The sequence below is a fragment of the Neophocaena asiaeorientalis genome, unplaced genomic scaffold (genome assembly GCF_003031525.2).
Source record: "Neophocaena asiaeorientalis asiaeorientalis breed wild unplaced genomic scaffold, Neophocaena_asiaeorientalis_V1.1 scaffold315, whole genome shotgun sequence".
In the NCBI taxonomy this organism is placed as follows: domain Eukaryota; kingdom Metazoa; phylum Chordata; class Mammalia; order Artiodactyla; family Phocoenidae; genus Neophocaena; species Neophocaena asiaeorientalis.
In genome coordinates, this window is record NW_020172011.1 from 1212124 (window position 1) to 1239407 (window position 27284).

At 36.6% G+C, this 27284-nt stretch overlaps 1 protein-coding gene and 1 pseudogene across 1 annotated transcript in view; one reads left to right on the forward strand and one right to left on the reverse strand.

The window, feature by feature from the left end:
• LOC112403084 (putative olfactory receptor 10J6) overlaps positions 1-27284 on the forward strand; it is a 130335-nt gene that overhangs the window by 49547 nt on the left and 53504 nt on the right.
• LOC112403557 (6.8 kDa mitochondrial proteolipid pseudogene) lies at positions 15211-15393 on the reverse strand (annotated as a pseudogene).

A 27284-nucleotide genomic window follows, 5' to 3' on the forward strand; every position in this document is an offset into this window, starting at 1 on the left:
ACATCACCCTCCCCAACTTATTTTTTGAGAGTATGACCTTATATTATAATCTGGCAAGGACAATAGCAATATTTAAAACTGGTAATACATCAAAATCATGTTGTATTTATTCCAGGAATACAAAATTGGGTTGACACTTCAAATCAATCAATTTATTTCACCACAATTACAGAAATAAGAACTGTATCATCATCTCAATGGATGCAGAAAAAGCCTTTTATGAAATTCAGCATCCAATCAGGATGAAACTCTTAGTAAACTAATACCATATGAAAATATTGAAAATATACTGTAGAGCACAGATTTATTTTGTGACATCATTCTGGCTGTTTGAAATGTATTTTGGTTAACTCCTTAATTTTCCTTTGTTCAGGGTAATGAAGAACTGATTAATGAAGAGCTTAATAATTATATGTGAAAGACCTGTTTACACACAAAAAAGCATTTCACAAGCTTGACAAGGCGTTTGAGAAATTAACTGAGTTGAATGGGTAACTTGAAACATAAGCAATGCAAAAGAAGTATTAGAAATATAAGGAAGACATTCTAATAGCAATCAAATGCTAGTCATATTTATTTCCCAGTTTGTGGAAGGGGCTTGGTGATACAAAACATTTCACCCAGAGTTCAAAGATAAACTCTTTTCTACTACCCTAGAATATCTGAACCGGACAGAATCCCAGTTAGTCAAATCTTTAATCACTTCCACAAAGAATGGCCCTTATGGAACCCATTCCCAAAGGAATCCTGCTCCTGTCCCAGAACAGTCTTAGGATGAGCCCCTACAAAGGGTCTCTGCCATAGACCCTTCCTCGCCAAGGCCTTCCCACTGACCAGAGCCTATCAATGGGCCAGGAAGACTCCCAACACTAGCACTGATGAGCACTGGAGTGTCTAAGGCTTTGAGGATTTCAGAGGCAATATTGTAACCCCATGGTACAAACTGTTTTCTCCAATTCTAGTCCTAACGAGAACTGATTCACCATTCTTGCTGGAAATGCTAGAGACAAGGAGCCTGCAGTTAAGGGAGAAGTCAGTGAAGGCTCAACAAGAAAGAACACGTTTCTGCTGAAGTTTCTCCAGCTGTAGAATCAAGCTCACACAAAAAGTAATAGATTCTCTAGGGAACAAAAATCCTCTTCTTATCTACCGAAAAAAGACAGAAGCAGAAAAATGTTTACCCAATAAAATGTCAGGTAGCAAAAAGAATGGATGAAAACTTTTTATGAGCAATTGCTTTCCTCCTTTTCCTGCACATCCTCTGGCCCCCTCCACCACCTCTCCTACCTGTCTGAGCAAAGCCTAAGGCCAACGGCAGTGTGGGTACATGTGACATAGCTCCATCACAAAGTGTTATTAAGCTTCTTGCCAGTGAGTAGGAGCTTCTGTCACAAAGCTCAGACCTTTCCGAGTTTACACATATGGAATGGGAGGTGGGAAACGTTGCAGAGTACCAATAATCTGTGAATGATTTTTTTACTTCTGCACACAGGTGCTAAGTTCCTGAGCTTCTGAAAGGGAGGAAGGGAATGACCCTTGGCTGAGAAATCAATGCTAATTAATTATTTAAAATATCAGTTACTGCATACATCCTAACCTCTGTAGCCCAGATTCCAGTAATGAAAAGCCCCAGAGTCATTTGAAAGCATTCCAGTCCAGGTAAGAGCCAGAATAGAGAAAGGATGGATACAGCTAACAGCACAGGGTCCCAGGAGCCCAAGTTTGGAGGTCCCTGTTTCACTCTCAAAGTACTGCTCTGCTTGACTTTCCCATTGTCACTGTTAAGTCCTCTTTAGCAGTGGGAAGGTATCACTGAACTCTGGCCTGTTGGCTGTGGGCTGTGACTCGTAGGGCATGCATGCTTGCTTCTCTTTTCCTGCTCAGAACAGTCATTCTCCAAAATAATGCCCTCCATCTCCCCCCCCACCCACTTCCTCATGCTTTCTGAGTACTCACTATGTATCTAAGCATTGCTAGGTGCAGAGGTGGATACCAAGAAATGCACAACCTAATCTCTGGCCTCCAGAGGCTTACAATTCCTCTGCCACTATAAATTAACTATAAATTCCCTTTTAAAGTTCCTGTCATGCCCTTCATTGCACTCAATCCCATTTCATCACCGTCTTTACAGTCACGCAAGAACCTCTCCCTCTTTTCTTAAGAGCTAAATAAAAATCTGATTCAGAGCCATTTTTTCTCTTTGTCAGGCTCATTGCAGTATGGTTGGCTGTAAACTCTGATTCACCCACATCTAAACTGTGAAGCTGAGGATTCAGGGTACACTGGATGCTCAGGGTGGAAATGTGTGATTGGTCTCTTCTTCCCATGTCACTGGTCCCAGGGAGAGACTTGGACAGCCCTGTCTTCAGTCTGCTGGCTGGCATTCTTTGGTTCATTTCTTCTTTGCACACCATTCTCGCACTGCATCATCCCTAAGGGGTCTCCCAGTCTCCCCTGTACTCAGCCCCCAACCTCATTCGGTACGCTCACACTCAGCATATTGTGTCACCTCCTATTTTATAGAGAAGATTTAAAGGGTCTTTCCATTTGGAACCCAAAGCCTCATACATTAACCCTCCCTCTCTGGCCTGCTCTTCCCTGGAGAAAACATATCCCTACTGCTGCTCAAAACCTAGAGATAAGAACAAACAGTCCTACAAATAATTTCTGCTTCACAGAGCACAGTCTGAGGAGGACATTGAAGCTGCTGATATTTCATATATTAGGCTGTGGAGTCAGCATCAGGTTAGGGGGGAAATGCACTAAGTTGCTAATTCTGCAAATAGTATTCTCTATCATCTTAAACTTTCACAGCTTAATTGTAATAAATTTAAATTTCATAATTTAATAAATTTCTGTTCTCAAGTTTTAAATCTTGCTATTAATGAACTAATAAAGACTTATTGGTGCCTAGCACAAATTTGCATATGGTAAGATGCTCAATAAATTTCTTAGGAAAGCATATTTCCCAAGTACAGCTACATTTTGTTTCTTTTCTAATAAAATTCTGACATTTAAAACTTTTTAAAGTAATCATAACTGTAATCATATGACTAAATTCATAATGGTTCTTAAAGATGATTGCCTCTTTTTCTTCTCACTACATCAGAGTTCCTTCTACTACTGCTGTGATCATATGTAATTTTGGGGAAAATCTGGAAGCAGATTTCAGTGGATTCCCAGAAAAATGTTTTAAACTCTCAATATTTAACAGTAAGGAAACAAACAATCCAACTAAAAATAGGCAAAAAAATTACATCCATACCATGGAATACTACTACTACATGCAATAAAAAAAGAATGAGCTGTTGAAGTATGCAACAACTTGGTCAGATCTATTTACATTGGGTTTAGTTGCCCTTCATGATCTAGTTTTTTACAAGATGGAAAGACAGACTGTTGACCTTCCTGCTAACTTTTCTAATCATATATAAAACTTTACCACTATGATTTCTCCCTGAGCACTGCTTTAGCTGCATCACACAAATTTTGTTATGTTTTGCTTTTACTTTCATTCAATTCAAAATATGTTCTAATTTTCCTTATGATTTCTCCTTTACCCATGGATTATGGTGTTTAGGAAAGTGGTGTTTAATTTCCAAATATTCAGGTATATTCCACATGTATTTCTGTTATTGATTTCTAATTTAATTGCATTATGGTATTAGAAGATACTCCATCATTTTAATCCTTTTTAGTGTAGTCAAACTTGTTTAAATCCCAGCAAATGACCTTGGTGAATATCCTATGAACACATGAAAAAAAAATGTGTATTCTGTTTTTGATGAAATATTCACTAAGTGTCAATTAGGTCAAGTTAGTGGAAATTGTAGGTCTTCTTTTTTTCTTCTTCAATCTATTTTTTTCTTCCATGTTTCTTCTATGTCTTCTTTTTCTTTATATTTGTACTTATATCTACTACATGTTACATCAATTATTAAGAAAGAAGTGTTGAGATCTCCAATTACAATTGTGGATTTGTCTATTTCCCCTTTTAGGTATATCAGTTTCTGCTTCATTTATGTTAAACTCCGGTATTAGGTGCACAGACATTTAAAATTGTTATGTCTTCTTGATAAACTGACCCTTTTATCATCTTGAACTGTTTTTGTTTATCTATGCTAATATTCCTTATCCTGAAGTCTACTTTCCCCAATATAATTTATCCTCTGAAGCCTATTTTGCTGAGTGTTTGTATGGCATATATTTTCTATCTGTTTATTTTTAATCTATCTGGTATTTATATTTAAAATGCATTTCATATAAATATCATATAAGAGGTCCTGCTTTTTTATTCATGGCAACAAATTCTGTCTTTTAATTAGATGTTTAGTCCATTTATTTTAAAGTAGCTGTTTACACAGTTGAGTTTAAGTCTCCCATGTGGCCAGTTATTTACTATTTTATCTGTTTATTGTTCCTTCTTTCCTAGTTTATTTTGCAAAAATCATGCATTTTTAATATTCAATGGTATCTAGTTATCTTGGCTTTTTATCTCCCCCTTCTCCTCCTTCTCCTCCTCCTCATCCTTCTTCTTCATCATATTGTCCTAAAGTTTACAATATGTACATTTAAATTACCAAAGTCTGCCTTGAATTCACATTATATCATTTTTACATATCATACAAGAAAACTGAACAGTATAATTTCACATGTTCCTTCTTATTTGTGCTTTTTGTCATTCACTTTACTTCTACACATGTTATAAACCCCATAAGAAATTGGTTTTGTTAGCATTACACAAACAGTTATCTTTTCAGAAAAACTTAATGAGTATCCAAAATAATCTTGAAAAAGAAGAACAAAATTGGAGGACTCACATTTCTCAATTTCAAAAACTTACTACAAAGCTAGAGTAATCAAGACTGTGTGCTACTGGCATGAAGACAGATATACAGATCAATGGAATAGAACTTAGGGTCCAGAAATAAACCCATATACCTTTTAGGTCATTATAACAGTGTTAAGATAATTCAGTGGGGAATAAAGAGTCTTTTCATCAAATGGTTCTGGGACAACTGGATATAATGGACATCTATAGATTACTTCAACAAACAGCAGATTACACATTCTTCTCAAGCTCACAAGTTCACCAATATAGACTGCATTCTGGACCATAAAACACAATTTAACAAATTTAAAAGAATAAAAATCATACAATATCTGCTCTCAGGCCAAAATGGAATTAAACTAGAAATCAGTAACAAAAAGATAATTGTAAAATCTCAAAATACATGGAGATTAAACACATGCTTCCAAATAACACATGGGTCGAAGAAAAATCTCAAGATAAATTTTAAAATATTTTGAACTAAATGGAAATACAACTTATCAAAATTTGTGGGAGTCAACAAAAACAGTGCTTAGAGGGAAAATTATAGCATTGAATACAAATATTAGAAAAGAAAAAAGATCTGAAATCAATAATCTAAGTTTCCACCTGTGGAAACTAGAAAAAGAAGAGCAAATTAAACCCAGAGTAAGTGGAAGAAAATAAATAATAATGATTAGAGCAGAAATCAATGAAATTGAAAACAGAAATCAACAGAGAAAAATCAATGAAACCGAAAGCTAGAAAGATCAATAAAATCAATAAGCCTCTAAGCAGGCTAATCAAAAAAAAAGAGAGATAGGACCCTAAGTACTAATATCAGATGAAACAGAGGAGATCACTACAGACCCCATAAAAGGATAATAAAAGAATCCTTTATTGAACCACTCTATGCCCGCAAATTTGATAATCCAGATGAAATGGACCACAATTCCTTGAAAGACACAGCCTGTAAAAATTCACACAAGAAGAAACAGACAATCTGAATAGCTCTATATCTATGAAAGAATTGAATCAAAAATTAATAACCTTTAAAACAGAAAGCACGAGGCCAGATGCTCAATGTAAGTTCATCAACTGCAACAAATGTACACCCTGATGGGGGCTTTTGATAATAGGGGAGGCTATGTAAACGTGGGGGTAGGAAATATATGAAAAATTTCTTTATCTTCCTCTCAATTTTGTTGTGAAATTAAAACTATTCTTAAAAAAAGTCTTTTTTAAAGTTTTATTTTTGTACAATTTTTAAAGGTTAGAAATAAAGTCAGTTAAAAAAAGACAACCCGGAAAGGGCCTTCAAGATGGTGGAGGAGTAAGATGTGGCGATCACCTTCCTCCCCACAAATACATAAAAATACATCTACATGTGGAACAACTCCTCCAGGACACATGCTGAATGCTGGCAGAAGACCTCAGACTTCCCCAAAGGCAAGAAAATCCCCAGGTACCTGGGGAGGGCAAAAGAAAAAAGAAAAAAACAGAGACAAAAGAATACAGATGGAACCTGCACCTCTGGGAGGGAGCTGTGAAATAGGAAGTTTCCATACACTAGGAAGCCCCTTCACTGGCAGAGATGGGGGTGGGGGTGGGGTGGGGGTGAAGCTGCAGAGCCATGGAGGAGAGCACAGCAACAGTGGTGCAGAAGGCAAAGCAGAGAGATTCCCGCACACAGGATCGCTGCTGACCAGCACTCACCAGCCTGAGAGGCTTGTCTGCTCACCCACCAGTGTGGGTGGGGGCTGGGAGCTGAGGCTTGGGCTTTGGAGGTCAGACCCCAGGGAGAGGACTGGGGTTGGCTACATGAACACAGCCTGAAGGGGGCTAGTGCAGCACAGCTAGCCTGGATGGAGTCCAGGAAAAAGTCTGGACCTGCCAGAGAGGCAAGAGACCTTTCTTTTGGGGTGCACAAGGAGACAGGATCCCTTCCCACTGTGCCCACAAAAGGCAGAGCACTGCCTAAGGGAGCTCCAGAGACGGCAGTGAGCCGTGGCTATCAGCTCAGACCCCAAAGAAGGGAATGAAATGCTAAGACTGCTGCCACTGCCACCAAGAATCCTGTGTGCAAGCTCAGGCCACTGTCAACAGCCCCCCCGGGAGCCCATGCAGCATGCCACTGCCAGGGTCCCGAGATCCAAGGACAACTTCCCTGGTAGAACACATGACACACCTCAGGCTGTTGCAATGTCAGGATGGCCTCTGCCACCTCAGGCTCACTCCGCATTCCAATTATGATTACCATACCCCCATCCTCCCCCCGGCCTGAGTAAGCAACAGAGCCCTAATCAGCTGCTGCCTTAACCCCTACTGTCCTGGGTAGGGAACAGACACCTGAAGGCAACCTACATGCAGAGGCAGGGCCAAAACCTAAGCTGAACCTCAGGAGCTGTGCAAACAAAGAAGAGGAAGGGAAATTTTTCCATGCAGCCTCAGGAGCAGCAGATTAAATCCCCACAATCAAACTGATAAACCCTGCAACTGAAGAATACCTGGATAGACAATGTATGTTCCTAAAATTGAGGCAGTGGACTTTGGGAGCAACTGTACATTTCAGGTTTGCCTTCTGTGCCTAATTTCTTTCTAGTTTTATGTTCACCTTAGTATACTATTTAGTGCTTATTATCATTGGTGGATTTCCTGGTTTGGTTGCTCTCTTCTGTTTATATATATATATATTCTTTCCTTTTTCTCTTTTTCTGTGTATGTGTATGTTTCTTTGTGTGATTTAATCTGTATAGGTTTGCTTATATCATTTGTGCAAGGGTTCTGTGTGTTCATTTTGTTGTTCTTGTTTTGTTTTTCTCTTCCTCTCCTTCTGAGCCATGTGGCTGGCAGGGTCTTGGTGCTCAGGCCAGGTTTTGGGCCTGAGCCTTCGAGGTGGGAGGGCCGAGTCCAGGACGTTGGACCACCAGAAACTGCCCGGCCCCAAATAATATCAATCAGTGAGAGCTCTCACAGACAAATTTGTCTCAACACTAAGACCCAGTTCCACCCAATGGCCAGCAAGCCCCAGTGTTGGAGGCCCCATGCCAAACAACTAGCAAGATAGGAACACAACCACACCCATTAGCAGACAGGCTGCCTAAAGGCATATTAAGTTCATAGACACTCCAAAACACACCACCGGGGGCTTCCCTGGTGGCGCAGTGGTTGAGAGTCTGCCTGCCGATGCAGAGGACATGGGTTCGTGCCCCGGTCTGGGAGGATCCCACATGCCGTGGAGCAGCTGGGCCCGTGAGCCATGGCTGCTGAGCCTGCCTGTCTGGAGCCTGTGCTCCACAACGGGAGAGGCCACAAAAGTGAGAGGCCCGTGTACTGCAAAAAAAGAACACAGCACCAGATGTGGCCTTGCATACCAAAAGGACAAGATCCAGCCCCACCAACCAGAACACAGGCACCAGTGCCCGCCACCAGGAAGCCTACACAAGCCCCTGAACCAACGTCACCCACTGGGGCAGACACCAAAAGTAACAGGAACTACGAACATGCAGCTTGAGAAAAGGAGACCCCAAACACAGTAAGTTAAACAAAATGAGAAAGCAGAGAAATATAAAGCAGATCAAGGAGAATGGTAAAAACCCACCAGACCAAACAAATGAAGAGAAAATAGGCAGTCTACCTGAAAATGAATTCAGAGTAATGATAGTAAAGATGATCCAAAATCTCAGAAATAGAATGGAGAAAATACAAGAAACATTTAACAAGGACCTAAAAGAACTAAAGAGCAAACAAACAATGATGAACAACACAATAAATGAAATTTAAAAACTCTAGAAGGAAACAACAGCAGAATAACTGAGGCAGAAGAATGGATAAGTGACCTGTAAGATAAAATGATGGAAATAACTGTGTCAGAGCAGAAAAAAGAAAAAAGAATGAAAAGAATTCAGGACACTCTCAGAGACCTCTGGGAGAACATTAAACACACCAACATTAAATTATAGGGGTCTCAGAAGAAGAAGAGAAAAAGAAAGGGTCTGAGAAAATATTTGAAGAGATTATAGTTGAAAACTTCCCTAACATGGGAAAACAAATAGTCAATCAAATCCAGGAAGCAAAGAGAGTCCCATAGAGAATAAATCCAAGGCAAAACACTCCAAGAAACATATTAATCAAACTATTAAAAATTAAATTCAAATAAAATATATTAAAAGAAGCAAGCAAAAAGCAACAAATAACATACAAGGGAAACCCCTAAGGTTAACAGCAGATCTTTCAGCAAAACCTCTGCAAGCCAGAAGGCAGTGGCAGGACATATTTAAGGTGATGAAAAGGGAAAAACCTACAAAAAACATTACTCTACCCAGCAAGGATCTCATTCAGATTTGATGGAGAAATTAAAACCTTTACAGAAAAGAAGAAGTTTAGAGAATTCAGCAGCACCAAACCAGGTTTACAACAAATGCTAAAGGAACTTCTCTAGGCAGGAAACACAAGAGAAGGAAAAGACCTACAATAACAAACCCAAAACAATTAAGAAAACAGTAACAGGAATATACATATTGATAACTATATTAAAGGTAAATGGATTAAATACTCTAACCAAAAGACACAGGCTCACTGAATGAATACAAAAACAAGACTCATATATATGCTGCCTACAAGAGACCCATTTCAGACTGAGGGACACATACAGACTGAAAGTGAGGGGATGGAAAAAGATATTCCATGCAAATGGAAATCAAAAGACAGCTGCTGTAACAATACTCATATCAGACAAAATACACTTTAAAATAAAGACTATTATAAGAGAAAAAGAAGGACACAACATAATGATCAAGGGATCATTCCAAGAAGATATAACAATTGTAAATATTTCTGCACCCAACATAGGAGCACCTCAAAACATAAGGTAAGTGCTAACAGCCATAAAAGGGGAAATTGACAGTAACACAATAACAGTAGGGGACTTTAACACCCCACTTTCACCAATGGACAGATCATCCAAAATGAAAATAAGGAAACACAAGCTTTAAAAGTCACATTAAACCAGATAGACCTAATTGATATTTATAGGACATTCCATCCAAAAACAGAATACACTTCCTTCTCAAGTGCTCGTGGAACATTTGCAAGTATAGATCATACGGGGTCACAAATCAAGCCTTGGTAAATTTAAGAAAATTGAAACCTTATCAAGTATCTTTTCTGAACAAAACACTATGAGACTAGATACCAATTACAGGAAAAAAACTGTAAAACATAAAAACACATGAAGGCTAAACAATACACTACCAATTAACCAAGAGATCACTGAAGAAATCAAAGAGGAAATCAAAAAATACCTAGAAACAAATGACAATGAAAACACGATGACCCAAAACATATGGGATGCAGCAAAAGAAGTTCTAAGAGGGAAGCTTATAGCAATATAATTCTACCTTAAGAAACAAGAAAAATTTCAAATAAAAAACCTAACCATAGACCTAAAGCAATTAGAGAAAGAAGAATAATAAAACCCCAAAGTTAGCAGAAGGAAAGAAATAATAAAGATCAGATCAGAAATAAATGAAACAGAAATGAAGGAAACAATAGCAAAGATCAATAAAACTAACACCTGGTTCTTTGAGAAGATAAACAAAATTGATAAAACATTAGCCAGACTCATCAAGAAAAAAGGGGGAGAAGACTCAAATCAATAGAATTAGAAATGAAAAAGGAGAAGTAATAACTGACACTGCAGAAATACAAAGGATCATGAGCAACTACTACAAGCAACTATATGCCAAAAAAAAGGACAACCTGGAAGAAATGGACAACTTCTTAGAGAAGTACAAACTTTCAAAACTGAACCAGGAAGAAATAGAAAATATGAACAGACCAGTCACAATCACTGAAATTCAAACTGTGATTAAAAATATTCCAACAAACAAAAGTCCAGGACCAGATAGCTTTGCAACTGAATTCTATCAAACATTTAGAGAGGAGCTAACACCTAACATTCTCACACTCTTCCAAAATGCAGCAGAGGGAGGAACACTCCCAAACTCATTCTATGAGGCCACCATCACCCCGATATTAAAACCAGAGAAAGATGTCAGACAAAAAAGAAAACTACAGACCAATAACACTCATGACATAGATGCAAAAATACTCAACACAATACTAGCAAACAGAATCCAGCAGCACATTAAAATGACCATACACCATGATCAAGTGGGGTTTATCCCAGAAAAGCAAGAATTCTTCAGTATATGTAAATCAATCAATGTGACACACCATATTAACAAACTGAAGGATAAAAACCATATGATAATATCAATAGATGCAGAAAAATCTTTTGACAAAATTCAACACCCATTTATGATAGAAACTCTCCAGAAAGTGTACACAGAGGGATCCTAACTCAACATAATAAAGCCATATATGACAAACCCACAGCCAACACTGTTCTCAATGGTGAAAAACTGAAAACATTTCCTCTAAGATCAGGAACAAGACAAGGTTGCCCATTCTCACCATCATTATTCAACATAGTTTTGGAAGTTTTAGCCACAGCAATCAGAGAAGAAATGAAATAAAAAGAATCCAAAACCAAAAAGAAGTGAAACTGTCACTGTCTGCAGATGACATGATACCATACACAGAGAATCCCAAAGATGATACCAGAAAACTACTAGAGCTAATAAATGAATTTGGTAATGTAGCAGCACACAAAATTAATACACAGAAATCACTTGCATTTCTATACACTAATAACAAAAAATCTGAAAGAGAAATTAAGGAAACAATCCCATTTACCACTGCAACAAAAAGAATAAAATATCTAGGAATAAACCTTGCAAAGGAGACAAAAGACCTGTATGCAGAAAAATATAAGACACTGATGAAAGAAATTAAAGATGATACAAATAGATGAAGAGATATACCATGTTCTTGGATTGGAAGAATCAACATCGTGAAAATGACTATACTACCCAAAGCAATCCACAGATTCAATGCAATCCCTATCAAGCTATCAATGGCATTTTTCACAGAACTAAAACAAAAAATTTCACAATTTGCATGGAAGCACAAAAGACCCCATATAGCCAAAGCAATCTTGAGAAAGAAAAATGGAGCTGGAGAAATCAGGCTCCCTGACTTCAGACTATACTGCAAAGCTACAGTCATCAGGACAGTATGGAACTGGCACAAAAACAGAAGTATAGATCAATGGAACAGGATAGAAAGCCCAGAGATAAACCCATGCACATATGGTCACCTTATCTTTGATAAAGGAGGCAAGCATATACAATGGAGAAAAGACAGCCTCTTCAATAAGTGGTGCTGGGAAAACTGGACAGGTACATCTAAAAGAATGAAATTAGAACACTTTTTAACACCATACACAAAAATAAATTCAAAATGCATTAAAGACCTAAATGTAAGACTGGACACTATAAAACTCTTAGAGGAAAACACTGGCAGAACATTTTTGACATAAATCACAGCAAGATCCTTTTTGACCCACCTCCTAGAGAAATGGAAAAAAATACAAAAATAAACAAATGTGACCTAGTGAAATTTCAAAGCTTTTGCACAGCAAAGGAAACCATAAACAAGACCAAACGACAACCCTCAGAATGGGAGAAAATATTTACAAACAAAGCAATTGATAAAGAATTAATCTCCAAAATATATAAGCAGCCCATGCAGCTCAATATCAAAAAAAGAAACAACCCAATCCAAAAATGGGCAGAAGACCTAAATAGACATTGCTCCAAAGGAGATGTACAGATTGCCAACAAACACATGAAAGGGTGTTCAACATCACTAATAGTTAGAGAAATGCAAATCAAAACCAGAATGAGGTATCACCTCACACCAGTCAGAATGGCCATCATCAAAAAAATCTACAAACAATAAATGCTGGAGAGGGTGTGGAGAAAAGGGAGCACTCTTGCATTGTTGGTGGGAATGTAAATTGATACAGCCACTATGGAGAACAGTATGGAGGTTCCTTAAAAAACTAAAAATAGAACTATCATATGACCCAGCAATCCCACTGCTGGGTATATACCCTAAAAAAAACATAATTCAAAAAGAGACATGTACCACAATGTTCATTGCAGCTCTATTTACAACAGCCAGGACATGAAAGCAACCTAAGTGTCCATCGACAGATGAATGGTTAAAGAAGATGTGGCACATATATACAATGGAATATTACTCAGCCATAAAAAGAAACGAAATTGAGTTATTTGTAATCAGGTGGATGGACCTAGAGTCTGTCATACAGAGTGAAATAAGTCAGAGAGAGAAAAACAAATACTGTATGCTAACACATATATATGGAATCTTTAAAAAAAATGGTTCTTATGAACCTAGGGGCAGGACAGGAATAAAGATACAGAGGTAGGGAATGGACTTGAGGACATGGGGAAGGGGAAGCTGGAACAAAGTCAAAGAGTAGCAATGACCTTTATACACTACCAAATGTAAAACAGATAGCTAGTGTGAAGCATCCACGTAGCACAGGGAGATCAGCTCAGTGCTTTGTGATCACCTAGCGGGGTGGGATGGGGGGGTGGAAGGGAGACACAACAGGCAGGGAATATGGAGATATATGTATACATATAACTAATTCAATTTGTTATACAATAGAAACTAACACAACACTGTAAAGTAATTATACTCCAATAAAGATGTTTAAAAAATTAAATTAAATTTAAAAAAAGACAACCTACAGAAGGGAAAAAATTATTTTCAAATCATATCTGATAAAGGTCTAGTACCCAAAATACATAAAGAACTCTTACAACTCAAAAATAAAAAGATAACCCAATGTAAAATATTTAAAATCATCATTTTGTACTGAAACACTTCAGCCTTATTGTTGAAAAGTAGTTTATATGCATGGACCTAATAATTCTATATTCTCCATTCTGTTACAATTCATATGTATTTTATTATTCCATAGCCATGGCATTTAGTTTAATGTAGATTTATGGTAAACCTTTTTATTCTCCTTTCTTCTTTGTAAAAATTGTTTTGGCTGTTCTAGGTCTTTTGCATGTACATATAAATTTTAAACTGACTTATCAACTTCTATTTTACAAAGCCTGCAGGAATTTTGGTTGAGATTGTTTGAATTTACACTAACTTAGGGGGAATTGACATGCTAACAATATTAAACTTCCAATCCATGTGCATAATACATATCTTTACTTATTCATGCTTTCTTTAATTTCTCTCAGCAATAATATATAGTTTTCTGTGAAGATGTCTTCACATATTTGTAAAAGTTATCACTAAGTATTATTTTTAATGACTTTTAATGATATTTAAAATTGTTTTCTAATTTTTGCTATTATTTAGAATACAATATATTTGTATATGTTGGTCTTGTATTCTGAAAACTTGTTAAATTTACTTTTTAATTCTAGTATATTTTCTATTAATTTCTTGATTATAAACAGATGAGATCAGGCACATTTTTTTTTTCTATAAACAGATGAGATCAGGCACATTCAGAGTGGTATGGCCATAGAATTTTTTTATAAACAAAAACAGACAATGTGTGAATAAAGACAATTTATATGTATTCATTTACAATTGTAATGCCTTTTTAAAATGTCTTTAATTCCTTTTCCTTACTTTGTTGCCCTAGTTAGAAACAGGACAATATTGAATATAAGTGATAAAATGTACCTTTGCATTACTCTTGTTCTAAGAGATAAAACATTGTCTTTCACCATTAATTACAGTAATATCTGTCAGTTATGAAAATTCCCTTCAATTGCTACATTGCCAAGATTTTTTTCATGAATGCAATCTAAACATTATCTATTTTTTTCTGAATCAGTCAAGTTAATCATATATGATTTTTTCCCTTTATTATGAATATGGTGAATTTCATTGATTGATTTTCAAATGTTAAACCCATCTTTTATTAACAAAAGTAAACCTACTTGTTCATGGTGCATGATCCATTTACATATTGTTAGATTTTATTTACTAGTATTTTCTTAACGATTTTTGCAAGTATGTTTATGAGGGATATTTTTCTTTCATTATCTTTTTATGTGTGTTATGTGTAAAGACCGTCTGGTTTTGAATTTGAATGAAGCTGGCCTCATAAAGTGAAAAACACTCTCACTTCCTCCCTAGTCTGGAAGTCTGTGAAGAATTTGTACAAGTTCTGTAAATCTTTGATAGAATTTACCAGTGATGCCATTGAAGCCTGGAGTATTCTTTGTGGGAGAATCAAATTTAATTTAATTTATTTAACAAAAATAGGACCACTCATATTTCTTTTCTTTTCTTTTCTTTTTGTGGGTCTCACAGGTACATTTATTCATGCACAAGGGCATCAGCACTGCTACAAGTCAACACAATGTCCCATGTTTGTGACCTGGCTACAACATAGACAGACCAACATCCCATTCAAAGAAAGCTGGTTAATGATGACCATGAGCAGGCACAGGACCAGAAGCTTTCAAGGCTTTACTTCTTTTATCAGCACTCCTGATTTTATAAAAGATGAAGCCCATCAACCCCATTCCTACCCAAATCTCCTGGTAAACTTGGGTATGGTAGGGCATCATGGGGATCTAAACGTTCTTAATAAGGCTTTGAAGCATCTCGGGCACAGGATCAGCATCTCAGGCCACCCTAACTCACAACAGACAACTTGGAAAGGTCACTGAGTGCACAGGCACTGCATGGGGCCTGCTGGGAAAGCAGGACCACTCGTATTTTCTATTTTTTCTTGGGTCAAATTTGATCATCTGTGACTTTGAAAGACTTCATCAACTTCATGTAAGTGGTTGAAGTGATTTACACAAAGTTTCTCATAATCTTCCTTTCTTTACCTTTTAATACATACAGGATCTGTAGTAATCTACCCTTTTTAATTGTGACTTTTTTTCTTGGTTAGTGTGACTAGAAGTTTATCAAATTTGTTTATTTTTTTAAAAGCTTTTGGTTTCTTTTACTTTGTTTTCTATTTAATTCATTTCGGTTTTCATCTTTATTATTTATTTTCTTCTTTTCAGTTTGGTTTTAATTTCCTCTTCCCTTTTAAGCTTCTTAAAGTGGAAGCTCTGATCATTGAATCTGGACCTTTCTTCTTTACCAATATAAGCATTCAAAACTATAAAACTCTAAGAACTGCTTTAGTTCTATCACACAAGTTTTTATATCTTGCATTTTCATTCACTTTAAGATATGTCCCAATTACCCCTGTGATTTCTTCTTTGACGTATGAGATATTCAAAAGTATGTTGTTTAATTTTTTAATATTTGTGGATTCTTCCATATTCATTTATTTATTTCTAATTTAATTCAATCATGATCGTGCAAGATATGTTATATAATTTTAATCCACTTATATTTATTAAGACTTATTTTAAAGCCCAGAAAATGGGCTACTTTGATGATTGTTTCATGAACACTCAAAACATCTATTTTCTCTGAATATGAAATTTTAAGTTTGTAGACTTCTTTGTTTAGCTTGTTAAAGATATTGTTCCGTTGTCTTCTGACTTGCATTGTTTTTAAGAAGTCTGAATTTTTTCTACATTCCTCTATACATAATTTTTTTCTCTTGCTGCTTTTAAGATGTTTTCCTCTTCTTCATTGGTTTCAGCAATGTGATTTGGCTGTGTCTTGGTATGTGTTTTGTGTGTGTGTGTGTGTGTGTGTGTGTGTCTGTTTCTCTTACTTGCACTTTATTGACCTTCACTATTATGTGGGTTTATAAATTTTTATCATTTTAAAATAGTACTGCTGGTATTTATCCAAATATTTTTACTGCACTCCTCACTCTCTATTCTTTCTTTCTGGGATTCTAATTGGTTTTATATTGGGTTGTTTGAATTTTTTTCCACAGGTTCCTGAAACTGTGTTTCTGAACTTTTATTTATGTCTTCCTTTCTTGGTAATTTCTATTGCTTTTTCTTCAAGTTAAATTATCTTTTCTTCTACAGTTCCTAATCTGCTATTAATCTAATCCAGTGAAATGTTCTTTGCAGATAATGTGTCTCTTTTATGTCTAGAAGGCACATTTGTTATTTTATATCTTTCATTCTTCTCACTACATTCATGGTTTCTTTTAATCCTTGAATATATATGTAATATTTGTAAATGTTTTAACATTCTTGCCTGCTAATTCCATCACCTCTTTCATGTATGTATCTCTTTCTTCTGATTTTCTTCTGACTATAAGTGACATTTTCTGCTTCTTCATATACCTAATAGTTTTTTTTTTGTTTGTTTTGTTTTGTTTTGTGGTATACGGGCCTCTCACTGTTGTGGCCTCTCCCATTGCGGAGCACAGGCTCTGGATGCGCAGGCTCAGAGGCCACGGCTCACGGGCCCAGCCACTCCGCAGCATGTGGGATCCTCCCGGACTGGGGCATGAACCCGTGTCCCCTGCATTGGCAGGCAGACTCTCAACCACTGCACCACCAGGGAAGCCCTACCTAGTAGTTTTTTAGTGAATGCTGGAGATTTTGAATTTCATGTGTGGTGTGCTGCATTTTTTAGCATTGAACATTGTTCTGTTGTGTATAGGTTACTTGTGGATCCTGTTGAGCTTGACCTGATTGAACTCTCTGTTTGATAGGGCAGGACTCAGTCTTTACTTTAGAGCTAGAGTGGCTCTATTCCTTAGGTATGGTCTTACTAGGGTCTCACTTGAGGGCCCAGGACGTTCAGCTAAGCTTCTCTGCTCTAGTTTGTCAAACACCAATGTCTCACAGCCAAATGTAAACATTAGAACCTCTGTTTAGCTCACATTTCCCCATAATAGTTATATGCCAGCCTTCTAATGCCTGGCTCCACATACGCATACCTTAGTATTCTGCAAAAGACCAAGAGATGCTTATGCATAGTTCTGCAGGTTTTATTTTGTGCAGCTTCCTCTTCTCTGCTACTCTGCCCCACAAGTTCCAGCCACATTGCCATCTCTAAATTCCAACATTTGTCTCCTCAGCTCATGCTTAAACTCTACTTCCCTATGCCATGTTTTGCAAAGAGCCTCTAAGCAAAAGCTCAGGGCAATCATGGAGCTTAACTTTTGTGTTTTTATTCTCTCCAGAATCACAATCTTTCACTGTCTATTGTCTAAAATCTGAAAACAATTGATTCATACGTTTTTCCCACTTTATTATTTTTTTTATGGTGAAAGGACTAATAACACAGTAGTTGCTGCTTCCTGAGTGGAAGGAGCAATATATAATTGATGTTACACTTTTCTTTGTGTGCCATTTATCAATTTATTGCCCTTCAACTTCAAATTTGCCTTCATTGCTTTCTCTAAAGAAACTGAGCTGGGCCCTTGACAACTGGTACAATGTTAAGCTTTGTCATTTCAGAGCACTATTAGACACACTGCAGGAAGAAGGGACTTTCCATTTCCATTATGCTCCATTTGGCAGTTTTCTTCAGCATGACTTGGCTTCACCAGCAGCAAGTTCCTGCAACATGGGCAGATATTCCAACATCCAGCTCTGCAGTGCATGGCAATCAATAGCACCCCAAAATAAGCAATTTTCCTCAGCATCCTTCTTTGCATAATAAAGTATTTCCAGCAAGATACTACCTTCAGAATAGCTTTCCCCAGTACACTAGAGGGCAGATTTCTGGCACATTCCAAAGTGTAGATTTCCACCAAGTTCTCCCAGCATGGCACATTGCAATGTCTCTGTCATACAGTGGGTTGATGCTGTGCCCCCTCCAATAAGGTCTGGACATTAATCCTTATGCAGGAAGGGTTGTCTCTTCCTCAGGTGTTGGTTGAGTTTTTAACATTCATCTTTATTAAATTTTCCTGAATGCACACATGAGGGTTCTGAATCAGCAGATTTCTTATTATGCTCACCACACAATCAACAGTCAGAATGACATTGGATCATTAGTCTCTCCGCATTTGCAACCCTGCAAAGTGATATGATAAGAACCAGATGGAAAATGTATTCTACACAAGTGGCAGGACCATTCTGTATGCAAGAGATGGAGAAATATAAATGTCTTCCATTTATACAGAGGAAAGAGATTATTTTTCTCTCTCTCCTTCTTGAGAGAGTCTCCTTGGAGACAGGATGCAAAGAATCCTTATTCTAATCTTTTGTTATGCAAATACATCTTTCCAGGAAGAAGATAATAGAGTGTCTATGGCTTTTACAACCTAGAAATTTCTTCATGGCTCCAGGTTCCACCCCTTCTGAAATGTAAACAAGCAGAGAGATAATGCTACAGCTTAGGTGCCTTACCAGAAATGTAACCTTGTAGCTCTTGGGGAGATAAGAGAATCTTATTGTATGAAAGCAATTAGCTCCACCATCAAAGAAACAAATGGTGTCAGACCTAATCTTCATTGTAAGGAGTAAAATGTTCCTAGGAGAAATGAAAGCAAACCTTCTACTCTGATAGTGTATGCATTTCCATGGCTCAGGAAACTGAGGTTTTTATAGGATCACTAAAAAAATCTAGAGAAAATTTATTTCCCACAATACCCTATCTTAGCCCTAGGGATAGTATCTGTTCCTTGTATCTGCTATTCTTGTATTATTTAGAATTATCTTAATTACTATCTAATATCTTATTGCTCCAGTTCTTTGTTATACCTACTAATTCTTTATATTAAACTCCCTATTCAAATTACCGAGTGACATTTTTCTAATTGGGCCTTGACTGATATAGAATTATAACTTACCCTCTTATACTTATGAAGGCAACAAAGTAATTGCTACTTTCTGTTCAACAGATCCAATTTGCACAATGTCATCAATACACTAGTACATGTAATATTCTATGAAATGTCATGACAGACAAGATTTCTGTGGTCTATATTATGACAGGGAGCAGTAGAATTGTCATAGTCCTAAAACAAGACTGAAAATACACTACTGGCACTGCCAGGTAAAAGCAGCTGCTTCTGATTGTACTTAAAATTTGTATGAAGAAAAAGTTATCCAGGTCAATAGCTACTTACCAAGTGTGACATGCTATGTGGATTTGCTCCAGTAACGACACTACATCTGGGACAGGAACAGCAACTGGCATCACAATCTGATTAAGTTTACAATAGCCCACAGTCATTTTCCAATACACATCTGACTTATTCACAGGCCAAACTGGAGGAATTAAATAGGGATGTGATAGCTATTATCGCCCCTGCTTTTTCAAGTCGTTTATGGTACCATTCATCTCTACAATTCCCACAGTAATGTGATATTGCTTCTCATTTACTATCTTGAGAGGGGGAGGAAATTCTAGGGGCTTCCACTTAACACTTCCTACCACATGGCCTGTATGTCAGGGAGGCACTGTGAGGAATTCTACCAGTTACTGAGCATGTCTATTCTAATTTTACATTAGAGAACTGAGGAAATAATGACCGGGTAGGTCCCTGAACCAACTGATCCACTGTGTGTGAGACCAGAGCTAACACTACACCTATTACCTGATTTGAGTCAACACAGTGGAGCATCACAGTCTATCAACCAGTTTCCAAACCTATGTCAATTCAAAGATCAAGAGTTCCTTTACTGAAAGGGAGGCCAAGTCTCCTTGAGGAAGTACCCTGCATCATTAATACAAACACACACTGTAAATCTTCCACCAAACCTTCCCCCAAAGGGACTTATACCCATATACTAGAGTGACTTCACCAAGTAATAGGAAATACCAAGACCTTTCAAGGATTACTTGACACTGGCCCAAAATTTATGCTAACATTTTGGTACCCAAAATCTCACTATGGCTCATCAATCAAAATGATGGCTTATAGGGGTCATATGGACAAAATGACATGCACTATAGATGTCAATCAGCCTTTCTCCCCAGCTACCTCAATGTGTGTTCAAAGGCTCCCATGAACAAAATGGCCATGTTAGCAGAGATGAAACCTATACTTAGGCTCAACAATATGGACTTCCCCTTATCAAAGCTGACCTGGATAACATCATTGTTGAGCACCCAATCTGCCAAAGGCAGCAACCAATAATAACCCCTAAATATGACATCATTTCTTGTTAAGAAACAGCCTGGTGGCAGGTTAATGATGATGGACCTCTTTCATCATGGAAGGGGCAGAAATCTGTCTTTGCTGGAATAGACACAAATTCTGAAAATGGATTTGCTTTCCCTACCTGTAATGCTTTCTGCCAGTCCTACTGCCTGTGGACACTCAGAATGCCTTAACCACCATCATGGCATTCCCTGTAGCATTGCATCTGGTAAAGGAATTCATTTCACAATACAGGAAGTACAGCAATGGACTCATGCTTATGGAATTAACTAGTCTTACCCCATTATCCAGAAATAGCTGATGTATTTGAAAGATGAATGACTTACTAATGACTCAGTTACTCCACCAGCTTTGAGATATCTTAAAATGATAGTGTTCTGTTTTAAATCTGTATGTTCTGAATTGGACAATTATATAGCCAGAATTCATGGGTCCAGGAGTTAAGGGGTAGAAGTGGTAATGGCTCCTTTTACTCCCATTTCACCTAATAACTCACTTGCAGGATTTTTCTTCCTGTCCCAGCATCCTTAGCTCCACTGGTCTTAGTTCTCATGGGCAAAATATTTCTAACCAGGGAATGGGACAGAAATAATTAAATTTAATTAGAAGGTGAGATGGTCACCTGGCCATTTGTGACCGCACACATCACTGAACCAACAGTAATCCCATGTTACAATTAATCCATTATATTAAACTTTCTTTATTCAAATTGCTGTGTGATTTCTATCTCCTGAATGGACCATGACTGATAACACTTCTTTTTACACTAAGCAATCATATTTTCTAAGCACTGCTTTAGCTGAATCTCACAAGTTTTAATATCTTTCATCTTAATTTCTATTCAATTCCAAATATTTTCCAATTTCCCTTATAATCTATTCTTTAACCCATCAGTTTTTAGGCTGTGTGTTAATTTCTAAATGTTTTTCCCAGATTTTTTTTGTTTGATTTAGAATTGAATTCCACTATGGTCACAGAGCATACTTTTTATTATTCCAATCCTTATAAATATATTGAGTCTTATGATTCATATGTCCACTCTTGCTTCCATGTGCACTTGAATAAAGAGTGTATTCTGCTGTTGTTGGTTGGAAGATTCTATAAATATCAAAAGGTCAAACGTGGTAAAACGTGGAACAGCTGTTGTATATGCTTATTTACCGTCTACTCATTCAATCAATTGCTAAGCAAGTATTGAAATCCCCAATCAGAATTGTAAATTTATCTATTTCTCTCTTTAACTTAGTTTTTGTTTTATTTATTTTAGAACTCTATTACTAGGAGCATGTATATTTAAGATTGTCATGCCTTACTGATGAATTAGCTTGTATTTTAATAAAATATCCCATTTTATTTATGATAATATTTCTTGCTTTGAAGTCTACTTTGTTTGATATTAATGAAAAATGAAGGTGAAAGTAAAGGCATTTTAAGATAAGTGAAAATTGGGATAATTTCTACACTACCAGAAATTGCTAAAGAAGTTCTAGAAGATATAACCCCTTCAGTACAATTAGAGTTTGCATGGTATATCTTTCCCTACACTTTTTCTTTCAATTTATCTGTGTATTTTTGTCAAATTTCTTTTTTAAAGAGTGTATAGTTGAGTCTTGCTTGTTTTTATCCATTCTGACAACATCTGCCTTTTCACTGACATGTTTAGTACAGGTGACCCTTGAACACAGGTTTGAACTGCACAGGTATACTTATAGATGAATTTTTTTCAATACATATATTACTATGTTTACAATCTGAGGTTGGTTGAATTCACAAATGCAGAACCACAGATACAAAGTGTCAACTGTAAAGTTATATGTGGATTTTCGACTGCTGGGATGGGGGTAGTAGGGGTGTGCTGTGAGCACCCTTAACCTCCACATCACTGAAGGGTCAACCATATACCTAGGTTGAATACAGTTCTCAATGCCATTGAATTTCAGTCTACTCTTTTACTATTTTTTCTATTTGTCTCATTTGTTAGCTGTTCCTCTGTTCCTTTATTCCTTCTTAAATATTAATATACTTCTTAAATATTAAAATACTTAAATATTTTTAGTATTCTATTTTATTTCTGTACTGCCTTCATAGGTATACCTCATTGCATTATTCTTTTCATTATTGTTCTATGGGTATGCATTCTTAACTTATTACAATCTTTCTTAGTTAAAATTGTACCACTTCTTGTTAAACAAAGGCATCTTATAACAATATAGTTATATTTACCTCTTTCTTTATGCTATAGTTGTCACGTATATGACATCTATATATGTTATAAGCCTCACAATACTACGTCATAATATTTTCTTTAAATTATAATATATTCTTTAAAACAACTGAAAGAAAAATAAGATACCTTTGTTTACTCATATATTAACATATCTTCATTCCTCTTTATATATCCATAGTGATCTTCATTCCTCTTTATATATCTATAGCTTGCATCTGGTGTCATATCCCTTCAGTCTTAAGAAGTTCCTTTAGCATTTCTGGTAGTGTATAATTGCCTCAATTTTCACTTACCTGAAAATATCTTTATTTCACATATATACGTAATTTTTGAATGATATTTTTTACTGGATATAGAATTCTGACTTAACACTAAAAACGTCACTCAACTGTTTTCTGGTCTCTATTGTTTTCAATTAGAAGTCAGTGAAATCATTGTTCCCTTGCATGTAATTTACCACTTTAACCTGGTGACTTTCAGGACTTCTTTTTTTTTTTAATTTATTTATTTATTTATTTTTGGCTGTGTTGCGTCTTCGTTGCTGTCTGCGGGCTTTCTCTAGTTGCAGTGAGCGGGGGCTGCCCTTTGTTGCGGTGCACAGTCTTCTCATTGCGGTGGCCTCTCTTGTTGTGGAGCACGGTCTCTAGGCACACAGGCTTCAATAGTTGTGGCACATGGACTCAGTAGTTGTGGCTCATGGGCTCTAGAATGCAGGCTAAGTAGTTGTGGCACACGGGCTTAGTTGCTCCGTGGCACGTGGGATCTTCCCAGACCAGGGCTCAAACCTGTGTCGCCTGCATTGGCAGGTGGATTACCAACCACTGTGCCACCAGAGAAACCCTTAAGATTTCTTTATCTTTGATTTTTAAAGATTCAGCTCTGATGTACATAGATTTGATTATTTTTATTTATCCTGTTTGGGATTCACTGAGATTCTTGGATTTGTTAGTTTATATTTCTCACTAATTTGGCCAATGAATCTCCAGATATTTTTGTGACACATTCTACTCTCTGAGACTCCAATTACATGGACATTAGAATTCTTGTATTGTTGCATGAATCATTGAGACTTTTCATTCATTTCTTTTCTGTTCTTAGATCAATAGAAATTATTGAATTTGATCTTCAAGTTAATTGACCCTGTCTTTTACCAATTACAATTTTCTGTTAAGATTAGTAAATATTTCATTTCAAATATTTTAATTTTCAGTTCTATAAATTCTATCTCCTTCTTATTACAGCTCTCATTTCTTAACTGAGATTCCACATCTGTTTGTTCATTAAGAGCATGGTTTCCTGTAAATCTTTGAACCTATGTATACTACCTGCTTTTAAGTCCTGACTACTAATTTGGGCCATCTTAAGGTTAACTTATACAGACTATCTTTCTCTTGATTATGGGTCATATTTTTCTGTTTATTCCAATGTTGAGCATTTAATTGTATACTGGGCATTGTGGAGGATACATTATAGAAATACTTGGATTCATTAATCTTGGTGCACTTGCCATCTTTGAGTAGGCACAATGTCAGGAAGTCTCCCTACAGCACAGTGTTTGGACTTGCTAAGTTCATTCACCTTGACCTGAATCTTCCAATACACGAACGGATGAAGTCACCAACTGAGTCATGTCATTTTCTTTCTTGGGGTTACACGGTACTCTGTGTATAGCACTAATCACACTCTAATGAAATTGGCTGCAAGCAGATTGTGAGCTACTCAAGAGCAAGGCTCAGGTCTTATCTCTGCATCTAGTGCCTAACCCAGTGCCTGATACTCAGAGTGGATATGCGTGTCATATTTGTTGACGTAACAAAATGAATCATTTAAAAAGTCAGAAATCATACAATGCTAACACAAAATTCACAAAATACTGTAATATGTGGGTCATTTAACTCTGTTAACTCAAAGACTCTTAACATAATCTCAGTTTCAACCGACAATATCAATGAACCACAATACAAGGTAATTTTAAATGCTTATGGTAAACATTTAAAGAAATATATTCATGAGGTTCAATATACTTTGTTTACAAAGGCAGGAATGAAAACAGAACATTTCAGTAACAGTCTATCAATACTGACTGAAATGAAGCTCCAGGATCTAAAACATAAAGTTTACTCATTCATCATACCTTATTCCCTGATTAGAATAAATTGTGTGTTTGAGCATGTAAATTCCCTGATTAGAATAAATTGTGTGTGTGTTTGTACAGATGGATGGAGTAACAGAAAGAGCATGGAATTTAGGATTAATAGATCTGTAACTGAGGCTCCATTTTTAGTCCTACTTCTATCTCTAATTGTGTATGTGCCCTTAGGAACGTCCCTTAATCTACCCCCAGTGTATTTCTCTGAAAATGAGGTAGTAATATTTATCTTACACAGTGCTGTTAGTATAAAATGAGGTCATGAATGTGAAAGACCTTTGTGAACTGTAAAGAGTTACATAAATATTAGGGATAGTTATAAAATAATTCAAATAAAGCATTATTATCAATACCTTTGACCATGGCATTCATCACATCTAAAACTCCCAAATGTTATCTCTCCCCTCACAAAAATATATGTGCATACTTACACACACACGCACGAACACATACACCACCACACATGTGTACATACTTCATTCAGCAGCAGCATCAAAACTGATCTGGGATCATGCACGTTTTAAATATGCCTTTTTAAAAATTAAGCCCTGTGGGTCACTTACTTCCTATCTTAATATGGCTTAATATTATCCCTCCTGCCTACCTCCCTCCTCTCTCCTCCTGGAAACATTTATACTCATTAAGAAAATGTTTTATTCTACTTATTGTTGGTAGGGCTGCAACTATATTCTCTAATCCATCATGCATTGCAAGTAGGGAGTATGAAAGGATATCAGGTGAAACTGGTTTTTCTCTAGAGAAGCTACAAAGTCAACACTGTGAAAATCCTATTTCAGAATGTTTAAGATCTGTAATAGTCTGTTTCACATTTTATTTTCTAAAAGGTTAAGTATTAAACTATCTTAACTCTTGGTTTTATATGTCAAGCTATCAAGCAATCAGTTTCAAGCCTGTTATTTTTCTGGTTATGGCTAAAACATACTAACCTAGTATTAATCCAGTTTCCTTCCAAAGAAGGCTTTTTTCCCTCCAGCCCAGTTTTAAGTGACTAATTAACAAAAATGCATGAATGTCAACTGAGCTTATGGAACAAGTGAGAACTGCTTATAGGCAATCCTGCAATGGGGAAAAGTAATTTCAACTATGCTCCCAAGGTTGTCACCTCTATTTTGTCATTTTCTGTTAGTTTACTTTAGGTGAGGGAAGTCTATATGGCAGGCAGAGGGAATATGATATGATATGTCTATCCAAACAAAAAACTGGAAATTCCTGGACAAGACCTTATACTTAATATTTGTTCACACATTCATCTTTCCAAAGGTTTATTAAGTACCTATTATTTGTCAAGCTAATATTCAATACAGCAATGGGCATACAGAGATGAATAATACCCACCTGCTAGTACATCTAGCTTTTTCAGGCTTGTGTGTCTCTGCTCAGGCTCTTTTCTTTCCCTTGACTGTCCTCCCTCATCCCTCCCTCAGACTTCAATTGACCCAATGCCACAAAAAGTTAATTAAATATCACTTCTCTGAATTATTTTCTGACCTTCTAAATAGATTTGACCAGTTCTCTATTTTGCACAACACTCCTGACTCCAAACAACAATCCTGTATGTATGCCTATAGCAAGTTTTGGTATTCTTTGCTATTTTGTCTGTCTTCCCCATCAGACTGTGAATAACTTGAAACAGAGTCCCTGCATTACTCGTTACTGTAACCCCACAGCTAGTTAACTGCTTACCACACAGTGCTTGAGAAATATACATAGACTGAATAAATAACTGACATTATGGTTATTTTTCTGATGCACAGAAGAGATAAACAAAAAAAAAGTGCTAAAAGAAAAGAGGTATTTGCAATGCACAAGAGAAGCAAGATGAAGAAATATGGGTAGAGTGAGACATTAGAGAATTATAACAAAAAGAAAGAAGATAATGAAGATAGCCCCCACATTAACGAGCAATCTAAGTAACATGCATAATTACAGGAGAGAGCAATAAAACGATTCACTGTTCCTGATTCATTGTACTGGAAGGATATGAGACCACATAGGCCTACCCACTTTTGTACTATTTGTTGCACTTCTCCTGTAGGAGCTGCTTCCTCCAGTGAGTCTAAAGTCATGCAAAGTGTGTAAAACAACTAACATTAGTGGGCAA